The 23,898-nt window shown below is 40.8% G+C and overlaps 1 protein-coding gene across 11 annotated transcripts in view; it reads right to left on the bottom strand.

The window, feature by feature from the left end:
• LOC308384019 (uncharacterized protein) overlaps positions 1–23,898 on the bottom strand; it is a 59,486-nt gene that overhangs the window by 34,451 nt on the left and 1,137 nt on the right. The gene's annotated exons all lie outside the window — the stretch shown is intronic.

The following is a 23,898-nucleotide window of genomic DNA, read 5'->3' as shown; positions in this document are numbered from 1 at the left end:
AGCTATACAACAAGGAGAGATTGAGAATTTCCTTTTAGTTCTCAGTTTATTTGATATTGACAAAAGTTAGTCAGTTTTGTCTGATCTTCTGTAAAACAAACTAAGATTTATTTTTAGAATTAATATTTTGTTTCTAAGTGGAATTGACAATTTAGTCTGTTTCGTTTGTTCTATTTTGAAACTTAAACGCTTTAGCGGCTGCCTTTTGTGTAGTTTGCAATATTTGCCTTTATTTATCTGAAAAAGTCTCATGTTCCTTAAGTACATCTACCCTGTTGAACTTATTATGGGAAATAAATATTTAAATAAAAACAAGCTGCTGATTATTTCACATTTTACTTGTGAGCAACGGCACATTTAAATCTTACAAATATAGTTATTTGGCTTATATCGTGATAGATATCGCTATCGCCTGAAATGAAAAAAACATATCGTGATATGAAAAAAATCTCATATCGCCCAGCTCTACGTCAAGCCCAGTAAGACACAACTTTTACTCTTGAGGTGAATGTTCTCTTCTTCTGCTTTGCATCACAGATTTTCAAGTTTTGCCAGAACTCAGGGAAGCAAATGGCAAGTTTTTGCAGAAGTCAGCATTTTCTACGTAAACTACAGACATCTCTTAGTGACCAAAGTAATCACAAGAAGACTTTTACCTCCGGCAACCACTCAAACACTCAGTACTGACAACCGGTCGGTGTGACTGAGGCCTAAGACACTTAAAGGTCTCAGGTAAAACAACCCTACTGCTTCCTCACTCTATGACTCCAAGTAAACACATTCCTGGTAAATCTGTTTTTTCAACTGCTAGTCTTAAGTCTTATTTAATACAGTTAGATGTTACCTTTGTAAGCTACTGCTGTATCAGTGTGACCTAACGTGGTTATTGGAGAGGATTGTAAAAAGGAGAATGGTTTACTTTCTGTTATAAGCTTTTCTTTATGATCAGAATTTATTCCATCTGTCCCAGTAACTTGTAAAGTCTAGGGAAGCTGAATGATTATTTTATTTAGGCTCATTCATGTGTGCCAACAGGAAGTCACCATCTCTTTTTTTTTTTTTTTTTTGGAAGAAAAAAAAAAAGAAAAAAAAAAAAGGAAGTCACCATCTCTACTATGAAGCAAACTAACAAGGAGCAATGCTCTGTGGACCTATAACTGCAGGAGTGAGTTGGACGTGCAGGTAGGTCGTGAAAAACTGCTAATTCAAAATCGCTTTTCATCAATAAATCCATAAAAATCAACGAACACCTCCTGACTGAAGAAGAAGCGCTGACTCAAAGAAAAAGGCAAAAGAGAGCGCCAATGTGAAAGGATGTGTGAAAAACAGCACAGAGATACAAAAATAGGGCAACCGTGGCTCAGGGGGTTGGGAAGCGTATCTGTAACCGGAAGGTCGCCGGTTCGATCCCCGGGCTCTCTGTCCTGGTCGTTGTGTCCTTGAGCAAGACACTTTACCCTACCGCCTACTGGTGTTGGCCAGAGGGGCCGATGGCGCGATATGGCAGCCTCGCTTCTGTCAGTCTGCCCCAGGTCAGCTGTGGCTACAACCGTAGCTTGCCTCCACCAGTGTGTGAATGTGAGAGTGAATGAATAGTGGTATTGTAAAGCGCTTTGGGTGCCTTGAAAAGCGCTATATAAATCCAATCCATTATTATTATATGACGCATGAAACATGGAGGCGTCTGCAGGGGCCACTTGCAAACTTGGGCTGACTAAATGTGTGTTATTCGGACACATTACTCAAATAGCACAGAACACATAGTAGATTAGTCTGATATCTTTATTTAAAGTATTGTGTACTGCTACTGGTGCAGGGTTACCAAGGGATTACCCCAACCATGAATCCTTTTCATTGCCTGGTTACCTAAAAAGTCTATAAAGGATCTAAACTAAATCCAGCCATGCAGGACAGCACTAAAAACAGCTGAGTGCTTCACTTACATGTCAATTTTTCTAATCTCATGATCAAATGCCTGTTTCTCTTTCTTTTAGGGCTCTTACACACAGTTCCAGGAAAACTCAGATAAAGTATTTTCCAGTTTTTTCTGGAGGAAAATCTAGTCTTAAATAAATTTTACTTCATCTGTAGATTATCACAGAGTGCCACGGCGAGAAGCTACACAGCAAAAATGGCAAAACAAAGAGCAGCTATGGCAGAGGACTGGCTTCTGCTGCAGATCTGACTGAGAGTACTCATTACTTTAAGTGCAGCATGGGTGTGGCTGTTTCTATACATCTCTGACAGCAGTGAAAGGAGAGGAGCTGGATTTTGCTTTCTGATGGGACTACCATCTGAAATCTCAGGGAAGAATTAACTCTAGAACTTTTTTATACCTCTTTTGTAATAAATCCTGCAAAACTAGACAATGTTTATTAGTGTTAAGGTTTGTGTAGCTGCCACCAGCTAAATCTGTACAAGACTTTAATCAGTGGACAAAAGAGAGTAGAGATGACTCACTTGTCACTATTAAATGATTTGAGCTTCAACAAAGTGTCTGAAAAGGCTTTGTGCTCTGCAGAATCACCATTTATCAAATGCAAGCTAATGTGTCCACCGTGTGACAGCTGGGACAGGCTCCAGCTCCTCCCATGACCCTTAATTGGATAAACGGTAAATAAAATGGAGCTGTCTGCCCACACCGGGGTGAAGGAAAGATACAGTAAATGTCAGGTAGTCAGCAATGGTAGCAGATTGGTGGAAATCATATTTCTTTATGCTTTCTAATGATCTCTTCATCCCTCATCCTCATCATCAACCATACGTGTGCTTAAAGGTTTGAGAATGAAAATGCTTCTAAATGTTTCAGAAGTTGCCTAAAAATCATAACATTTTATTGTTTTCTTCATTATTACATTTTACTGCAATAGCTGCCTGAACATCTATGGATACACCGCAAACAGTAACCACTAAAAGATCATTTGGCATACATGGAAAAAGAGAAAAGAAGGCTAAAAACTGCCGTAGAAGCTTCTAGGTCACTGATTTTAGTGAAGGTTATTTCCATGGGGTATTGGACAGGAGTGTGGCTAAAACTACGGCCCGAGGTGCTCCCCTAACTCTTGTAGTTAAATTATATGTTTCAGTGGGACAGCTATGTGTCCTAATGCTAGTTTATGGGGGTCTGTGCACATGAAAATGACTTCTTCTTCTTATACCACATTGAAATTTCAACTTGTTTGGACCCGCCATGTGCCACCTCACTGAAAAATTCCAGGAAACACGCCTGGTGCAGGATGATTATCCTTCAAATGTAAATAAGAGAAAGATGAAATCCATGCATATGGACACTTATGTTTCTAATTTGTAGGATTTTTAAGGTTTTTAAACATTTGCTACATTTAATAGTGATTGCAGGTGAAATTCAGAAATAAAACTTCCGGGCTTTACACAGATAGGTTCATTGGGGTTTTCATGTGGTTATATAAACCTTTACATCCTTGTCACTCAGCAGGGATCGTTGGTTTCAGTTCATCATACTGAGGTTAGATTTACCCACTTTTCATGTCACTTTAGAATTAATTTTTTAGAGAGCAGAGAGCTGGGTGGTGTCCATGGATAGCATCAAATTGCTGTGGATTGATATCTTGCTCTCCTGGCACACGAGCCATGCTCTTTCCGCCTCTCTCACCTGAAGAAACAGCTGCCGTGCAGCCCATGCTGGCTGGTAGAAACCACGTGATCATCGATCATGTGACCAGCTCCATTTAACACAGAAACACAAATTCAACATGATGTTCACCCGCCGCTACCCCCTCGGCTCGTCGTTCCTCCGCCGCCGTCTCAGGTTTCTGTGCCACTGTGACAGACTCTGGGTTTATAAATAGCAATAAGCACCATATTGAGAGTGTCGCCCATAAAAGGGGCTGGCTTCTCTCACAGTGACCACAGACTGGCATGTCAGATTTACTGCAGAGACACAACAGGAAACTGTTTGTGTGTGGGACATGCTGGCTGGTAAAACCCAAACGGAATAAACAGAATAAAACAAGGAAGACGGAAATGAGTGCTGGTAACCTGACAAACAGGGAGCCGAATTTAATTTCAGCTGAAATTTACCAGTAATACTGCGGCGGCCAGCATCTCTGGCAATGTCCCCCATAGACACCTGCTTATACCAGCAGAGAAGTGTGTACAGGGGGGAGAATAAGGAAACCCCAATGAAATACACCAATGACCCCCAGTGCCAACTGGCTACAGAGTACTGGGAATTTTGGTAACCATGTTTATTTTATTTTAGAAATGTCCTTTAAATTGGGTCCCAGGTGGCCTGTACACAAAAACGAATTACAGTACAAGAAATTAAAAGCGGCATTAAACAGGTAAATAAAGAGATTTTTAATGTCTGTTAGCATTCAGTCTGCCATCACCAACATAGCATGGACACTTGCTTTAATAAACTTTGGAGATTTTACCTTTTTTTTTTCATAACAAAGACAAACAATAAAATGGCCAAATCAAGAAAGATGGTCTCTGTGTGCATTTTAAGACTTACTGGGTAATTGAGATTAACCAAAGGGGCTTAAGATGTGTAACATGTTCTGTGTTCAATATCCCCACACTGGAGAGCCCTAGCTGGAAAAATGTCCAAAAGGTGGAAAAAAAAGTCTTCGGGTGAAAGCCATTAGCTCACACTGCAGGACTGCCTGCCTCCAGCAGGGAAACAAAACAATGCATTTGGCTGAAAATCTGAGCAGCACCTACTTATTTACCTGAGGCTGCTGGCAAACTGGGCAAGCAAAAACAAAGCACTGCAGACAGATGCATTGATGTTGGGTGAACCTGTTTGCTTTAGGTGCTGCTGTTCAGCTGCACATTCTGAAGCGTTGGTAATAAAGTCCTGGTAATAACCAGTTTCTCACTTGTAAATACCATTCACACAGCAAATGCTTCCAATTTTGTGCTTAACACGACTGCAGCGCAAATACAGATGTCTCAAGTCAGCCAAAGACCAACGATAAGGTTAGTTAATGACCTAAAGCCACACATGTGGTAGACATTAAAATAGTTTGCACAGCCAAAATTCATTCTAGAGCACATGATGTGGTATAAAGATAGAGTTTTCTGTAATAATTAAGGTTCTAAGGGCAGCACGGTGGCACGGTGGTTAGCACTGTTGCCGCACAGCAAGAAGGTCCTGAGTTCAATTCCACCATCAGGCCGGGGTCTTTCTGTGTGGAGTTTGCATGTTCTCCCCGTGTTTGCGTGGGTTCTCTCCGGGTACTCCGGCTTCCTCCCACCGTCCAAAGACATGCAAGACTTGTGGGGATAGGTTAATTGGATAATCCAAATTGCCACTAGGTGTGAATGTGCGAGTGAATGTGAATGTGAGTGTGAATGGTTGTCTGTCCTTGTGTGTTAGCCCTGCGACAGACTGGCGACCTGTCCAGGGTGTACCCTGCCTCTCACCCTATGACAGCTGGGATAGGCTCCAGCGCCCCCCGCGACCCTGAAAAGGATAAGCGGAAGCGAATGGATGGATGGAATTAAGGTTCTATTTTCATTATTCATTGATGCATGTGTATATTCTGGCAAAACCTTTATTATATAATAGCAGAATCATTTACTGTACATAAAGCATTTGAAATTTCTTTTAAAAGTTAAAGCCCTGCGTTGTGTGAAGCAGGTCAACTCTGTTGTTAGTTACGTGAACTAAAGAGCCAGTATGTGAACACACACATATGCGTGTGTGTTTGTGTCTTAGTGATGAGTGGGACATGTCAGATCTGGGTCAGTCCGATCTCAGGAATCTCTGGCATTCACATTTGCGTTGCATGTATCCAAACAGCAGATGCGCGTCTTCTGCATGTGTCTCCATGGCCTGCGTGTGCCGAGGGCTCGCAGGGACCTGGATAAAATTATCTGCAAAGCCCACGAGGGATTCGATTAAATATTCCCTGTGTATTCAAAGAAACAATGATAATATCGCACTGCATTTACCTCCATGACAAGACTGACTGACTCTAGGAATTTTCAATATTTCACCCAAAAACAGAGAACACGAGTCCTTGACGGATGCCTCCACCTCTTCTTCCTTTGTGGAAGGAAAAAACGGAAATACTCTTGAAAAACAAGGGTCTGTGCCCCCAGGGAAAGCAGAGGAAACACATTCCAAACATATCACCACTCTGAGCGTTAGGAGAGCTTCTTCTCAACGACTGCACTAAACTAAAAAATTCACTTCCCTAGATTCATCTCATGACAACCGACAACACGACCAAGTGAGGTGAAAGGTCACTGGACCTAAAATCAAATATTCGTGGCACAAAAAAAGCAGTACCACTGGCTCTGACAGCACAGGAAAACTTGAGGCCTCACAAACAAATACTGCACGAACCTTTGAACCCGTCAGGTTATCCCGTCGACGCCGTGAGAGGTCAGAGGACCGACAGCTGTGCTTGTAATCAGTTCAAAGTTGCAGCAACAAGCGACAACAAAATGCAGCGCTATGAATCACTGTCACACGTGGATAAACGCCACTTCCCCCCCTCCCCTGATCAAAGAGGAGAAACCTCTAACTTAAAGCAAGGCTTCAATTACAGACTGCAATTACAAACACAAGGAGCTCTTGTGTTTTGGGGTTTGGTAAAGGTGACGCTATTCTTTGAATGGTTTAACCTTCTTTAACCTATTAAAACAGTAATTCACCCAAACTGAAATCCATTATTTTGCTTTTTCACAAACATATTTACAAAAAGTTAAACCTGTTTTCATACTAGTTATGCAGAATATATTCAATATCACCAGATACCCCACATCATGATATTATTGCAATTTTTAAGATTTTTGCAAGAGTATTGCCGTAATGTATATTCTGATTTATCGCCTTTTCATGTCATTTATAAGATCGCCAAATTATGTCCCCAAAGTTAAACTGCCAAATTGTCAATATCGTTTTTTTACAGATAGAAGAAATGTATCTCAGTTATTTCTTTACTGCAAAATGAATTTGTTACTAAAACCTGCCAAATGTTGACGGGGACGGAGTCAGTCAGCAGCTGAATGGGGTCCAGTTAGCAATTACATGCAATCTGTTTCTGATAATACAGCAGTTATCTGTGCCAAAATGCCAAAAATCGCACATCTGTTCACATTTCTGTGTGTCCAGTGTTCAGCTAACATTATCTCTGGATGGTGGTGCATGAGATAACCCCTAAGGATCGTAGTACTACTAGAGTATTTTAATTTATTGAACAAAATATCAGCATTTGGTGTCTCTGTATCGACACGATATCACCACACAATCCTATCACGTAGCGATTTTTTCCCTGACCCCTGACATCGAATATCTAGAAAGTTAGCTTAGCAAAACTTGTCTCAGTATGATGGTAAAACAGAACATGCAGACAGACAGACAGACAGAGGACCTCTTACAAACCAAGACAAGTTGTTCACATTTTTTCAAGAAAGAATTTAAATGATTGTGTCAGTTTTTACTTTATCTGTTTTTCTACACTGAACACATGAAAGAAATAACACAATAGAAACAAAAGCAGACTGAAACACAACCACCGCTCTGCGACCATTACTGGATCTTTTTATTTATGTCAATATAAACGATGCTTCAACACTAGAGTTCAAGTGCCTCTTAGTTTATGCTTTTTTTTTGTCTTGGCATTCTCGCCCATCTCTAAATCGCAAATGTTTTGTTTCATTTTCCTCTATTCAATAAAAGCGCAAACTGTTTTTAACACAAGTCTTCTCTTGGTAAAAATTCAGAAAGCATTGATTGAGTGCTTCCAGCAGACAGTCAACTTAGATCTCTGACGCCAGACAGCACAGAAATGTTTGCTGGGTAGGTCAAAAGAAACAAAAAATGCAATTGATTGAGACGCAAGAGACTTTAACAGCAAGTGTAAGTGTCTGGGACCCTACCTGCCAGTCAGTGCATGAAAAAAACAAAGCAAAATTGTCTAATAAAAGTATAAACTAAGAACCACAGAGCCATTACATGTTTTGGTGTGAGAGCTAAAGAGAGCAGGCAACAGGATGTCAGTCCTCTGCAAACCAGTGCGAACTCCAGATGCTTTTAACCACAACAAGTCCGTTACCCAGTCACAAAGCCTCAAACAGAGCCAAGAATAAATCATACATGAATCATCCATTACTCAGTTTTCCCCTGCATTTTTATTCACCATCACAAGGTTCAAAGTAAAAAGAAGGTCAAAGGTTAGACAGTGAAAAAGGATAAAGTGGGAGAGGAACATTTGAATCCTTTAATGCTGAGAGAAGCTTTTTTTTTTCTTCTTTGAGACGGTCAGAGGATATGCCTGAGGCTCTAGTCAGGGAGTTTCACTTCCTCAGCAATGACCTCATCATTACATCACTTCCACGACATCGCAAAGATGAGCAATGCTCACGATGTAAACAACCACAAGATGTTTTTCTTTAGCGTTTTAAGCCACACAGCAGGGGAGAGAATCAGAAGGAAAATGAATAAAGAGACTCTGTCTTAGTCAAACTGAGACTTGGCAATGGTGTACTGAAGTGGCTGAACTATGCTTCTTTTACTTTTCATGTGATGATGTAGAAACTCAAGACATGAAAGGTCAAACAGCAGTGTGACGGCTGCTTTTGGGCTAATGAAAAGGCAAAAATTTAATAATAATGACAGTAAAAAATATAGATTAGGCAATAATAATGACTGCAGGAGCAGCATGGGGCGGTCGTAGTGTTACGACAGTGTCCATGTTTAAAAAGTCTTGACAGGAATAAGACAAGAGGCAAAAAAAGTACAGTACAGGTTTCCATATTTCCTGTCATATATATATGTATATATACACACACACACACATACATACATATATATATATATATATATATATATATATATATATACATATATATATATATATATATATATATATATATATATATATATATATATATATATATATATATATATATATATATATATTAGGGGTGCAACGATATTCGTATCGATATTGAACCGTTCGATACAGTGCTTTCGGTTCGGTACGCATATGTATCGAACAATACAACATTTGTAATTTATTTTATCAATTTTCCTTCTGACGATGCTGTCTGTGTTGAGCGCTCAGTGAATCTGCGTTCGACTACTCCGCCTAGGCTGCACTGTCCAGCGCAGATCCACTGAGCGCTCAACACAGACAGCATAGTCAGGAGGAAGGGCGCAGGGCAAGCTAGCGAGACAGAAGTTAAGCTCTCCTTTTAACATGGACCTCCCCCACTCTCATTCAGATCTGGCGTTTGGAATTATTTTGGTTTTCATGTGACGTATGACCCTGAAGGTAAGCGAGTCATGGACTAAAGTAAAACAGTATGTTGGATGTGCCATGCAATGCTCAATTACATTGGTGTGAACTAGTGTGTTAGCGCAGTTAGCTTGTTAACGTGTTGGCCGTCTAGCCCCATGCACGGAGTGATCGGCGGTAGCTCGTTAACGGAGATTTGCCGTGTTGTGGCGTTAAGGTCATTTCAACGAGATTAACCTGAATGCACTAGTGGGAACACAACGAATATGACTGCACATTTACGCCGACATCATCCTAGTGCAAAGACAAAAACAACAAGCATGCTACTAACTTTAGCCGAGTCATTTAGACAGCTGTTAGCACATGATTCTCCTTATGCTGCTGAGAATATAGCCCAGAAGAAGCGGATAGTATAGCTTTTATTTTGGAAAGAGCCATTTCTCTGTAATAAACTCTCTTTTCCAAAGATGAGTGATTCCTCAATCAGATACAGGGCTTGCAATATCGCTAGCCCGACGTCCCGGAGCTAGCGATTTTTTCAGTCGAGCTACCAAAATCTATCTCTTCCCTGCCCGTCGGGCTATTGTAGGAAAAATATATGTCAATGCTTTTGCATTCTTTCAGAAATGTAGCTGGGTAATTATGTCATTGGCATCGGTGAGCCACTGTCAATATGTGACATATTGAAGTCGCGTTTGAATTTGCGCTTGTTTTTTTGCTTTCACTTTGCAATCGTGCGAACTGTGTATAGAGAGCGACAGCACTGATCTGTGAGTGATGATAATTTGTGCACCAATTCCTCTGACATCGTCTTATTAATCGTTAGCTTACTATGCAAACATGACAAGTGAAATCTCCCGCAGCAAGCTTAAACATGTGAGAGGTTGATCGCGCAGAGAATCGCTGAGCTTATGTGAGTGCGCGTGTAAAAGCATTTCAGTTCTGCTGAGCCAAATAAGACAGGTCAGGGTGAAGAAGTGACAGCCAAAGAAAAGCTTACCACAAAACGGAGAAGTTATGACAAATCAGACTATAAGGCAAAAAGAAAGTGCAGCTTTATGGTTTCATGGACAAAAGAATTTCTGTGGCTGCAATATGACGAGCTAAATAACCAGGGCTGCACATAAGTGGTCCGCAGGTGCGTATTCGCTGTCAAAATAAAAAACGCGCACAAGGGTTAGGGTTAAATTTAAAAACTGTACTTTTGAGTTAAAATATATATTTATAATTTTAATAAATGACAAATTAAAACGGCATGAACGAAAAAATATCGAACCGTGACACCAAAGTATCGAACCGAACCGAACCGTGAATTTTGTGTATCGTTGCACCCCTAATATATATATATATATATACATATATATATATATATACTGTTAAACTGATGGATGCTCAGTATTAATCACTGATAAAGTTTCAAATGACGAGGTTGGTGTGTGTACAAGTAATCCCTGTGAGCCAAAACCTCAGCCTTCAGTCTCGCTCTTTATGATATAAAAGAGAGCGGATATCCTAATATGGTCATCTCAGGCTTGTACCCTAGCTGGGAGCAGAGTAGCCCCACCCACATGCTATTTAAACCTTCTGTTTGTGAGGTGCAGCCAATGAGAAGAAAATTGGTTTAAAGCAGGAAGCTTTTAATCAAATGATGAACTGAGGGGCTGGCTCAAGGCTTGTGCAAAGTGACTCTGGTGCAGTCCAGAAAAAAATACTGAAGCATAACAGGTCATCTTTAAAGATTTATTTTATTAAAACTAGTTTTAATAAAATAATGGTTAATAAAATGGTTCTTTGATGTGAACACAGTGGAGCATTTAGCAGCTGAACAGAGCTTTTTTTTAACCTCCAGAGTTGGAGGAAACCAAACTCTAAGCAAAAACAGCGCTGCTAATGCAAAAACTAGCAAGCAACTAAAGATGAGCATGTTAACCACTTATGAGCTGCTAATGTTGTTTTCGTGTTGTTGTCGTATTGTTTGCGGTTTTACAGAACTGTTTGTGTTGACTGTGTTGTTTTATTTACATGGAAGCGGACACTGCTTCCATTTGTGCAAGTGTAAACAGGTTATAAAGGAATCTGGGATACACCCAAATCAAAGTGAAGATAATCCCAGACAATCAGTCGTTTCTGACAGAGACAAGTGAAACAAGGCAGAAGTAAGAAGGAAACAAATCAGGATCAACGACGAGTCACACGGCCGCTGATATCATGTCTGTATATCACATAGAGTTTTCTTTATTTAGCTTTTCCTGTCACTACACTCCTACTCTGCACTCTTCTAAGAGTTTCAGCTACTCACTGGGAACTTTCTTGCAGTTTGTAGTTTAAAGTCAAAGCTGAGAAAATCATTTTGTTGTGGAAACCTCTGTTGGAAACATCAACCCAACACAAGCATATATAGACCCCAGCTGCCCCACCACCACGCTCTTGTTTTGGACTCATAAAGTAGGGCATAACTTTGACTGGCTGACTCATGTTGGCCTGGCAGCACAGCGAATGTGATGACAGACCAAGTTTAATCTCAGCTGAGGTCCGCTTTTGGTGCGAGTTTGGCCCGGTAAAAGCAGGTCAACAAAGGACACCTATTTGTACAAGAGCTTCATTTCTCCTTAAGTATTAAAATTGGTTAAAATTGACCCTTTAATTAAATAAGCAGCTGTTTGAATACAATTCCAGCAGTTTTTGAGCAAGAGTACTGATGTGTGAGTGATTCTGGTGTGTAAAGTGTAAATATTAGCTGGATTTCTTAGTCTTCAAAGACAACCAGACTGCATACGCTTGGGGTTTGAGCTGCAGGCAGGGGTGTCACTAGGTTTTAAGGACAGGGGGGGCTTAGCCCCCAAGAGATGCACACGACATGAACGAACGTAGTGAATGAGCACAAAATTTCACAAACAGAAAACAAAGACTGAGAAATTGTTTTCCTACTTTTTTGTACAGATTAAACATCCTAGGCCACCAATAGATCTATTGTTTTATTTCAGTCTGCTTTATAATACAGTACAACAAAAAAACAGAGGAAATGTGTTTGCTGCATCAATAACAAGAAAAAAACTGAAAATAAAAAAGTACATTTTTCTGGCTGCAATCACCAGTTACTTGGTGGGTGGAAGCATCAAAGAATGACGTCTGTTTTTAAGAGTGGCAAATCGGTCAATCACTCTGTTGTGACTCAGATGCTGAAGCGTGTCTTTTTCAATAGACATGACTGCAAGACTGTGAAGTCTTTTCTGACCCATTGTTTGACGCAGCCAGGAGTGCAGCCGACGCAGTGCACTAAAGGACCGTTCGCACGAGCAGCTGCTGACAGGCACTGTTAGGGAAACTTGGATGGTTGCCTTCAGAGAGGGAAACATGTCTGAATCAAGGAGGTTGTACACAGACAACATATTTTTGGGTGGACATCCAGCCTCTGTTTTCCGGGTAAGAAAGTTTCTGGCCACCAGAACCTCCTCTTTTTTCAGGTCAAGTCTGTAGTGCTTTGCAAGTTCATTCAAGTGTGGTTCACTCAAGAAGTTCTCAGATTTAGGACTGCATGCCTGGACGCCTTTTAGCAGCCCTGCATCTACACTGCAAAATCTTTGATCAAGCTCGCCAACCATCCGATCCACACAAGGGAAAAGTAACTCTCTTTTCAATGTGTCTGAGTTGTTCAATTCAGTGCGTGAACCCACAGTTGCCTCCAGGACAAAATCCTCCATTTTCCTCTGTTTGTGCCTTGTCTTGGCACCTGGTTCAGGGATACTGTGGGTGTTACACAGGGCCTTGGTTTTCTCATACAGCTCTGTAGCAAATGCATCTGAGTGTTTGCCCTTAAGTGTGTCACACACAGCTTGTTTGCAGATAAAAGCTTCTGCCAGGTCTAAAGTCTCTTTCTGCAGGAATTTGTGGAGTCCTTCGGTTACAGACAGAATCGACTGAAACATCAGTAGTGCATAGACTGCTGAGAACTTGTAGAGCTTTGCTCTGAGACCAACAGCTATGGGGGATCCAATTGCAGATAGGCACTCCAAAATGGCAGGCAATGTCTCAAGAACTGCACTGATTGATCGCAACTGACATGCCCAGCGAGTGTTTGAAAGTTGCACAAGCTCAGTTTTTGTCAATCCAAGCTTTGCCTGAGTCTCCATGAACTTATGATGATTGACTAGGGAGGTGCTGAAGAAAGAATACACACACTCCAACAAGCTGAAAAGCTCCACAGCCTCTGGGACAGCCTTGCAAGTATTGCACAAAACCAGGTTGAGTTGATGAGCATAACAATGCACATAGATAGCCTCAGGATGGAGCCTTCTAAAATGTGCTTGTACACCTCCAGTGGAGCCACTCATAACGGCTGCACCATCATGTTTGTGCTACACACTTAAGCTCTGCAAGACCATAGTTTTGGATCTGCTGCTGAATCTCATTTGCAATGGACTGGGCATCAAATGATTTTATCTCTGCAAGTGCAAGGAAACGCTCCTTCACTGCCCCCTCTGACACGTACCTGACACAAACAGCTAACTGCTCTGCCTTTTTATCCCTTGCCTCATCCACCATGATGGAATAGACTTTAGACTTTGTCATTTCAGATACAATGACACTAGTAACTTCCTGGGCACAACAGTCAATCATGTCATTCTGGGATGTTGGTGAGATATACTGTGCATTTGATGGGGGATTATGTTTTTGAAGAAAAGGATCAAACTCCTTCAAAAGCTCCATGCACGCAAGAAAATTCCCTCTGTTTGGGCTGTCTTCACCTTCATCATGACCACGAAAAGGGAGTCCCTGTCTCCCTAACATAGAGGTGACTGCAACAATTCGTCTGAGATACTCTCTTCTTTCGACTATCTCACTCACATTTGCAGTTGCTATCATCTGTGCAACGTTTCCCTGTTTGCTAGTTCCCTGGTAGCTTTTCCATGTAACAACACTGTCCTTATGTGTTTGTGCCATCTCATGCTTGCCAAAGATGACTAAAGCTTTCTTCCAGGTCTTGCAACCGTTACTGACCAAACTATCATGTTTGATGTTTTTGCCAAACACTCTACATGGGAAGCAGAAAGCTGCATTCTGGTTGACTGAATATTCTAACCAGTTGTGCTTTTCAAACCAGCTGTGGTTAAATGCTCGCTTCTGTGTACCAAAAGTATCATGTGGATAGCTCTTCAGCTTCACCTGTCTGGGCCCTGTGTCTTTGTCACCTAAATCAAACCCTGTAGTAGAATGAGTTGCTGCAGCTGCTTCATCATTTTCCCTCTCTTGGCCTGTTTGCTCTCCTCTCTCTGTAATAACTTGATCTTCCTCTGCCTCTCGATCTATTTGCTGCAGCTCCTCTGTCTCTCCTTGCTCTCTCTGACTTGAACTTGCCTGTTGACCTTTTTCTCCCTCAGCCACTCCTTCTGCCTCACCCTTCAAGATACATTAAAACATACTGAATTGTAATGTAAATTGCTAATATCATGACTTCTGCTCCCGCTCCACAGTAGGGGAGAGCGGGGTAAGTTGTCACACTCTTCACACTGACTAACTTTTACTGAGCACCATACATCACAACGTAATAAATGTTTCACCAAATGAAAGACGGAAGTCTCGGGCACATATGATGTATTGATTACATTTTCATATCTTATCTCATTACGGAGTTGTAGACTGTTGAAAGGAGAATGTGCACTTGTGACAATTTGCCCCATCGGCAGGTAAGTTGTCACACTAGATTATCTTAAAATATGAACACAAATACTTAATTATGATTATTGATTTTAATTGTTAAATTCAAACCAAAACTGGAAATTTGAACAATTATGCCAAGAGAATTTGGAAAAAAACAATTATTTCAATCCAATACACATTTTGTCAGTAATTGCAGTGCGGTAATTTATGTCAAAATCCTTTGCTGTACTTGTGATTGATTTGTTCTGCATCTTTACCTGCCTGACTTCCTTTAACATAATGTCAGGTGGTGTTCTGCCACGCTCTGTCTTTCGTTGATAATTTCGAACCATCTTACTTTCTTCCTTCCTTCCTTAATTCCTGCCTCTCCTTCCTTTCTTCAAAAACCTTATTACAAATACAAATGAATTACAATATCACAATTTTTTGGAGCATTTATTTGTACTGGGGCAAGTTGTCACATGTGACGACTTGCCCCAAAGTTAATGAGACAACTTGCCCCAAACTGACATTTATGCTAATTTTGGCTAAATGTCAGGGTTAGCTCAACATAGCACATCAGCTGAAGTATCAAAAGACACGTTAATGTCTCCTCTATTTTGTGTAAAATAATAATCTGTAACATCTATACCTAACAAAGTTGTACTGAAGAAAATTTAAAGTGATTTATTTTTCGTTTTAGGTCAAAAAAATAAAAAAGATGTGCTCACCTCAGATTAGAGCAGTCTTGACCACATGTGAACAGGAGGTTGACTATAGAAGAAGAAGTCACACAAAGTGGCTATTTCATTTTTGAGATAGAGCCTCTAGTGTTGGAGTTATGAACAGTGTGACAACTTACCCGTGTGACAACTTACCCCGCTCTCCCCTAATTTGTTGCTCCCAAATATTTTGAAGTTACAAACATTATATTTTGAGCACGCATGTGACTAAAATGGTTGCAATTTAAAGCCCTGAAAAATATTACTAAATTACTTGAATTGAAGTAATATTAAAATAGAACCCTCAAAAATATGTGAGTCAGGCTAATTTGACTTATATATATCTCTCTCTCTTTGCTCTCTCCACTTTCTAACCTTGACTCTCCTAAATAAAAGCTCAAGTTAAACAGGTCTTATATGTTGTACCGTGACTGAAATGTTTCATATTTCATATCCATATTGAGTCCCATAAAATTCTAATCAGACTGTCTCCATCACAAATGACTCCATCCTTTGACTCACCTCTCCAGCAGACGTCTCTCCCCTCTGCCTCTCTGTGCTCCTCTGCCCTGACTCCTACAGGTTAATGGGGATGGAGTGATTATTATTATTTCCACTGATGATAACCATACCTGAATGAGCTCAGCTGGATTTTTCAGAGCTAAAACGAGTGACAGAAATTAACATTATGCTAACAATTTAACTTAGTGCGCTAGCCATGTTTTTATTTACAAAATGGGGAGCACCTGGTTCATTATTTACATGGGACTCTCTGCTGTTAGCTGGAGCTAACTAATTGTTACTACCAGCCAGTGATGAAGACTTACTTTCTTGAAAAACTTGCGTATATCTATGATTTCTTGCCGTTTGCCACATGCACGCTAGTGTTTCTGCAGGTGTATACGAGCGGAGTGTAAAGTAGCAGTGAAAACGAGGACTGGATTTTCAGTCATGTGGATGTCCCCTGTGAACAACTGGAAGGGATTGGATAACGAAGCACTGACGCTACCTTAACAATGTAAAGCGAAAGGGACCAACCGAGTTATGATCATATTTGTGTGAATAGCGACAGGTTTATATTATTATTTCTTTAAACTCATATTCCTGCATCTTTATATTGAATTTGTCTGCAAGTTCTGTAAAAAAAAAATATCGAATAAGTTAAAAAAAAAAAAAAAAAAAAAAACCCCACCAAATTATTTAGGGGGGCTTAAGAATATTTTAGGGAGGCTTCAGCACCCCTAAAATAGGCCTAACGACGCCACTGGCTGCAGGGATAAGATAATTGGTATATTTCAGCATTTTTTAAATCCATAATAAATGAATGAATGAGTATTTAAAATCCTGCACTACAAGATGCTAGACGAGCTAACGATGAAAAACTGACACATATACGGTTGTAAATCAGTAAAAATGGAAACCAGTTAAAACAGCAGGATGCATATGTGGTTGTAAAAATAATTCATGGATCTTTTAATTTTTAATGCACTTTTTGCATCCCTTCCATAACAACTGCTGTAATATATGAGCCAACAATACTTAACTGAATGAATCCTTCATCTTATAAATGACATGAACATGAGTGAATGAAATCATCAGGAAGTTGGTGCTGCAGCATCAACGCTTTACTGTTTTGCTTCAAAAGCATCAGCTGTTTAGTGATTTCTGAGAAAAATCAACAAGCCTGAGGACAAAAGATGCCTCAGTGAGGCCACAAAGCCTCTACGTGATTTACTGCAGCTCTGAGCGTCAGGCACATCAAACAAAATGCTGAAACTCAAAGTTGAAAGTTAGAAGAAAACCCGTCCGCTATTCGTTTTCTGCAGCCTTCTGCAGCTCTTCCTTTTCCACTTAACTGAAGGGCTTTTCAAGGATCTTTTCAGTGAACAGAAAAACACAATGAGCTCCTAGCTGGAGTGCCAGGGCTCGCAGTGGGTAACGGAAGAAGCGGTGCGGTGTTACGAAACTGTAGGAGGCTGCGGAGATAATCAATCGACTGGTGCAGCAGGAAAAAGCTGCAGTTTGACTGGTTTAACGCTGCAGTTCCAAAATAACCATGCGGAGAGCAGAAAAACCCGAGAAACAGAGGGAAGCATCTGACAAACCTCATGATCGTGGCTTCTCACAAAATCAAAAAGAAAGATTTTGTCTGGTGACCATCGCAAAGCAAAGATGGCTGCCCACATACATGTGTTTTTATTATCATCATCTGCAGTCTTACAGCATGCGCCATCACATCATCTGCACTCTGATATTAGAGCCTGTGGGTCCTGTCACAGGGACGTTACACGGTGATGGACACGTGTGTGTTTATATGTGCGTGTGTGCGTGTTTGCTAAAGTGAGTATGAAGCGGAGCTACAACAGGGCTGTTATCTCCTCACACACATACACTTCAAAGCAGGAGAGAGGAGCTGCATCTGCTAGTGATTTCCCCGAGGTCCAAATCGCACATCCACAAATGCATCCAGGATATGTTGCAAAGCAGCATGGGTAAAATACAGGATACAGCTGAATGAGATTTTTATCTAAAATAAAAACAAGACATATGTTATTTGAAGGAAGGGATTGAGCAGATTAGGTTTCCTTTGCAGCACATGAAGCGAAATATAAATAACCCCCCCTCCCCCCCCTTAAAAAAAACTACTCTTTGGCATCAGAGATGAATCTGGCTCCATTAATACAAATTTATTAAATGTTAATAGACAGTCCCGGTGCCCAAGGCAGTTTTTTTCTGCCTTGGGCACCTCTGAGTTCACTGAAAAGGCCCCGAGGACACAATCAATACTGTAGGCTCCTTCTCATACATCAAAGGGAGTCTTCAGAGTATTTAGGCTACATTGAAGTGCAGAGCAGCGCTGAGAGGAAAGGCTAATTTCAACTAAAACTAGGGTAAGGTATCAAAGCTCAATACTGCTTTAGTGTTTTATTTTGAAAATTAACAAGAAATATAAAAGGAGTTACTACTCTTTGGAAAGCCATTTCCATGTTTTAATGATAATTTTGACTGTTTTTTTTTTTGCCTGTGTTATTTATTTTCCATGTATCTTTGGACAACATTTAAAATCAAATAAAAAAGCAAAAAATGTGTGAAATTGTTATTCATCAAAGAGAGGTTTCTAAAAAGTTATAGTTTTGATAAAACTGAGAAAAGTTCAGTGAAATTATCTGGCTTAGCTCTTTTGATTGTTTTCTGAGTTGCAGAGTAAAGAAAAATTCATGAATTTTTTTAACAAACAATCAATAATCTACAGAAAAATAAATATAAGTCTTTTCAGACATATATCCAGCCACACGAGCCCACTTTGTGGCCTTGTCCTATGTTGCTAAGTTGGAAAACAATATCCCTGTGTCACTCCCTGAGGTCTAAGTCATGATTTGTGCCAACTCCAGCACTAGCTCTGCCTCTAAGCAATCAGCATGTGTATTTTTTATTTTAATTAACTGTTTTTTAGTAGCTTTGAAATCCAAGAACAAAACAATAATCATTCTGAATGCTCTTTTCCAAAATATGGAGTTGGTGTTAGGATTTCCAACTGTGATAACTTAGGGCTCATAGGGTTAATCCATTGGACTTGGGTAGCAGATCACTGTGTTGTTTTGTTGACAAGACAAAAAAGTCTCAAGGAGCCAATTGAGATGGTTGAGACGTCTGCTAGGATTGCTAATGGCACCTCCTAGTTGAGGCGTTTCAGGCATGTCCTACTGGACAACACCCTGGAGGAGACGCAGGAATGCTGAGAGATCACACCTCTCTGCTGACTTTGGGAGAGGGAGGTCTGGCCTTAGACTGCTGCCACCATAACCCAGACCCAGATAAGTGTAAGAAGATGGATGGATGGATGGATGGATGGATGGATGGATACCCATTCACAGAAGCAGTTATGTTTTCTATGCTGATGGTGCATTCCTGAATAAGTTGGAAGTCATGAGTTCCCAGTTGGAAGTTATTTGTGAAACGCCCCCTCAACTTGGATTTCCCACTCTAAAGTTGGAGCAGACGAACATACCCTGAGTTAGCAAACCATGATGGACACTGAACGCACACAGTAGTAAAACTGTAAACTTTTAATCAGTACTGCCACTGTTGTGTATTTTTTACTCAAAAATCAAGCCATATGCATAGCACTGATCAGGTATATATCTATTGATGTGCTTTTTAAGTGCAAAAAATAAGTATTATGCTGTACTGCGATACCTGAATGGCTCTGACTTTGCTAAAAACCAAAACAAGGTCTGATTTTGATAGCTTTCTCTGAACTGGGGAGTGGCGTTCTGACATCTGTGTTCCGAGGTATCTGGAAAGCAGCATACACTTTTAAGATTAGGCTTAATTTTTTTTGATAAAGCATATAGTTAGGGTTGTGTCAGGTGACCCTGAATCCACCCTTAGTTACACTGTAATAGGCCTAGGCTGCTTGGGGCTTACCATGATGCAGGAGTATTTCTTCTTCACTCACCTTTTTCACTCACTATGTTTTTATAAACCACTCTGCATTTTATCATTAGTTATTAATAAACTCTGACTATCTTCCATAGTGTATCTGGGCAGATGGACGCCCCTCCCTGAGCCTAGTTCTGCTAGAGGTTTCTTCATGTAAAACGGAGATTTTCCTTCCCACTGTTGCCAAGTGCTTACTCATAATATCTGATTTTATTGCTGGGTTTTCTCTGTAGTATTGTAAGGTCTTTACTTACAATATGAAGTTCATCTAAGCAACTGTTGCTATGATATTTAAAAAACTGAATCTCGAATCAGACAGCAAGCCCCTCCAGGATCAGGGCGGGGCTGCTAGTTTTGGGATAAGGGCAAAGAGAAAAGAGAGCACGGGGAGACAGGAAAGAGAGACTTGGGAAGTCCCCCATCAGCCTGAGCCTATGGCAACATAGCTAAGGGATGGTTCTTACGTTTTATTTATCTACATGGGTGGTAGGTTGGCTGTTAAACGTTTGAAAGCAGTTGTTTACTCATAGATATATACAACTTTGGCCACAGCCATTAACTATATATTGCTCTAGCAAAGCTGTGCCTTAGGCAGTTATTTCTCTTAGTTGTAACAACTACTGGTAGAAATCTGACTGCTCATACATTAAGTTAGAACATATAAATTAAGCATATGTTTTCTTTTCCTCCCACATTATCTCTAAAATAGTCTCAGATGTGTACAGAAGTGTAGGTGTTGCTACCTCGTTGACTCTAATCTAAATGTGATATGACAGCCTCCTTTATGACTAACCCTGCCTCACACGTTCTCTAAAAGGATTATGCTGCAAAACGGATTATTAATATCAATGACCCATTCATGGATTCGGCTTTTTTGAATGCCGGATATGGATGGAAACATGACTAATCTGTGCATAAGCTCTCAGGAACCTGCTTCCCTCTCCTTCTTCATAGTCAGCAGCAGAAAGGAGCATTTCCTCTGCTTTCCCGAGTGACGGCTGTGATTTATAGCATCTGGTCACTAGGATGCTGACGTGGACAGCAGAGGTTAGCGCTCCTGTTAGTCTCCTCCTTCCATCCTTCCTTCCTTCCGTTCTTCTTCAAGGAGACGATCAAGCCACAACAACACTCCCAATCCAGTTTCCCAGAGTCATCCTAGCCGTTGCCCTCCACACGCATCCCTCCCACCTGCAGTTACAAGCGTTCAAGCCCCCGGGACATAAATGAGACACAGTTGGCAGAGCTGTGAGAACTTGAGCCCCGTCTGGATGCCGGAGATGAGAGGAGCTTTGTCCTCTGGGGTTGTTTTTCTACTCCTGGTGAAATAACTTTGCTCTGTATTAATGTAGATATTAAACAAGATAAACTGTAATGAATAGACACGGACCAAATAAAAAAATTGAGTGGGTAGTTGCACTGCTACTCCTGTAAACCTTCATTGTTATGGAGCATATACTCTTTACAGTGATAACAGATTTACCCCCAAAATATTATTAATCAATAACGTGTTAGCATGGTTAGCTCGTTAACGTGTTAGCGCTGTGCAGACCCACGCACAGGGCGATCCGCGCTAACTGAGATTTGCCGCGCTAATGCGGTTATGGCCTTAACGTCATTTTAACGATATTAACACTGACAGCACTGGTAATTATATAAAACTAAATTCAGATACTGTAGGATCTAGTTCCACTGTAGCAAGCATAGCAAGCTAGGAAGCCAAACAGGCTAATGTTTGTAGCTTATGTTAGCTGTGTGACAAAGGTTTACCACTCCACACAGCAGCAGCTGTTTATGGTCTTGATTAGATTAAAGGGTTATTGCAAAAACCTTGATTTTCTGTAGCTTATTGATTTTGTAGTTATAGTAAATGTGTTTTTTGACTTGTTGCTCAGAGAAAACAAACACAATTTTTTATTATTTTTGGACTAATAAAAGTCTTTTTCACCACTGCATATCATTAACGCTTGTCTTCTCTCTCTTGCAGTTTGTGTTTTGTTCTGATTGTTGTTTGTGATCTCTCTAAGTTTTTTTTTCTATCAGTAAAGACAGATGGCTGCCCCTACCTGAGCCTGTCTCGACTGGAGGTCTCTCATTTAAGAGGTCTCTCCTGTTAAAGGGGAGTTCTTCCTCCATAGTTCCTAGGTCCTGCTCATTTTCTGATTGTGTAGTAAAGTAATGTCTTTACTCACAATTTAAACCTCTTTCAGACAAGAATGGTTACTTTATAAATAAAACTAAATTTAAATTTCATTCAATTACACTTTATTTTCAACCTGGAAATTGAACACAAGGGTTATTTCTTTGCTAAATTATGGAGGATAGAGGCAAATCTAAAGCCGGCAGTGAAAGGTTTCTAGGCTGAAATCTACATTTCCAGGCTGCCTGCGATCTTGAAAGCGTTCCAAGAACATAACGTCAGCATGACTGGGAAAGCTCACAGTGCCACAGGGAGTCCACGTCTCATGATTACTTCCACAGAGGAGCATTTAACTCCAAACAGAGACGCTCACTACTGTTAAACAGGGGGTGAAAAAGTCAACGTGATGGCACTGCAGATATCAGGAAAGAAGAGGTTTAAAACTAGGTAGGAAGGAGTTGTAGCATGTACAGTGTGAACTCCTTTAGAAAGACATTGCACAAAAAGTGAATTGACTCGTTGCAGGAAACTGGTGCCACTCCTATTGTGAGCCACAAACAGAGAGTCTTTGAACATGTCATGTCTTGGAGAGGCTTAGCTTGATTCCAGCACTCCCTGGGTAAGCGAATGAGTCTGGTAGCTGTGATTCATTTTCCCCAAACTAGCATTTTCTCTGAAACACCAGCAGGCACAGAAACAAGGCTCTGATATATGGCGTAATGTCCCTGGCTGACTGGTTTTACTGTAGATGGGGAATGACGAGCAGATGAGGTCAGGAGGGGTAAGGAGGGCTGTGCAGGGTGGTGTGTTTTAGGGATTTGGATGGTCAACATGCATTAGGGGCTAAACCAAAGGTCTGCCAACCTCAGACCTGAATAAACCACTTTGATAAGGGATTACAATCCCCTCTCCCAGCCCTGCAGGCGCACCAGGCCGCCATAAACAAACAATCCCCGGCAGGCCTTTCTTTTGGCTCTTTCTTTGCGCAAGAATGAGACTCCCATCTCTCAGATAGAAGTCAGAGAGAAAGAATGTTTCTGTTTATCTAACGCCCCTGCCTTTTTCGGTGTCTAACATTCCTGATAAACGTCACATGCCGGTCAACCCTGCTGCGTGCGGCGGTCTCTGCAAAGGGCCTGGAACCAAAACACTCTTTGTTTTCCATCTAGTGTTGCCATCTTAGATAACACACTGATGGGTGAATTTGCTCCAGAACAATAGTTCAAAACAACGCATGTATGATGTCCAAAAGAAAAGGCACCAAACAGCTACTTAAAAGTTGTCAACCATGGCAAACACACACACACACGCACACACACAGTGGCCCCAGGATTTCAGGAGTGTAACTATAACAAATCAACAACCACTTTCATGTCTGCTCAATAAGTCGCTCATATTCCTCTTCAAACAGACACCCACACATCCAGGGAGCGAGCACCATGCCTTTTGCAGTGATAAAGAGCTGCTGCAGCAGACGTTCCTTCGCTCCATCCATCTAGAGCTCTCCATGTTGAGTGGAAAATGGGGGTGGGCTGCCAATGAACAGAAAGTCCCCTACTGCCAGTGAGCACTGGTCAATGGCAAATATGTATGATAGTGGTGTGCAGCATGATGCTCATCCTAAGTGCTTTTATATCTTAAAAGCACATAGGCTGGATGAATTATTCATGTGTTTATAGTGTGTGGGGTTGTTGCATATATAAATCAAAACTGCACTAAAAAT

This window comes from Rhamphochromis sp. 'chilingali' (assembly GCF_963969265.1).
Source record: "Rhamphochromis sp. 'chilingali' genome assembly, chromosome: 17".
NCBI lineage: Eukaryota > Metazoa > Chordata > Actinopteri > Cichliformes > Cichlidae > Rhamphochromis > Rhamphochromis sp. 'chilingali'.
This window is presented reverse-complemented; position numbering and strand designations above follow the sequence as displayed.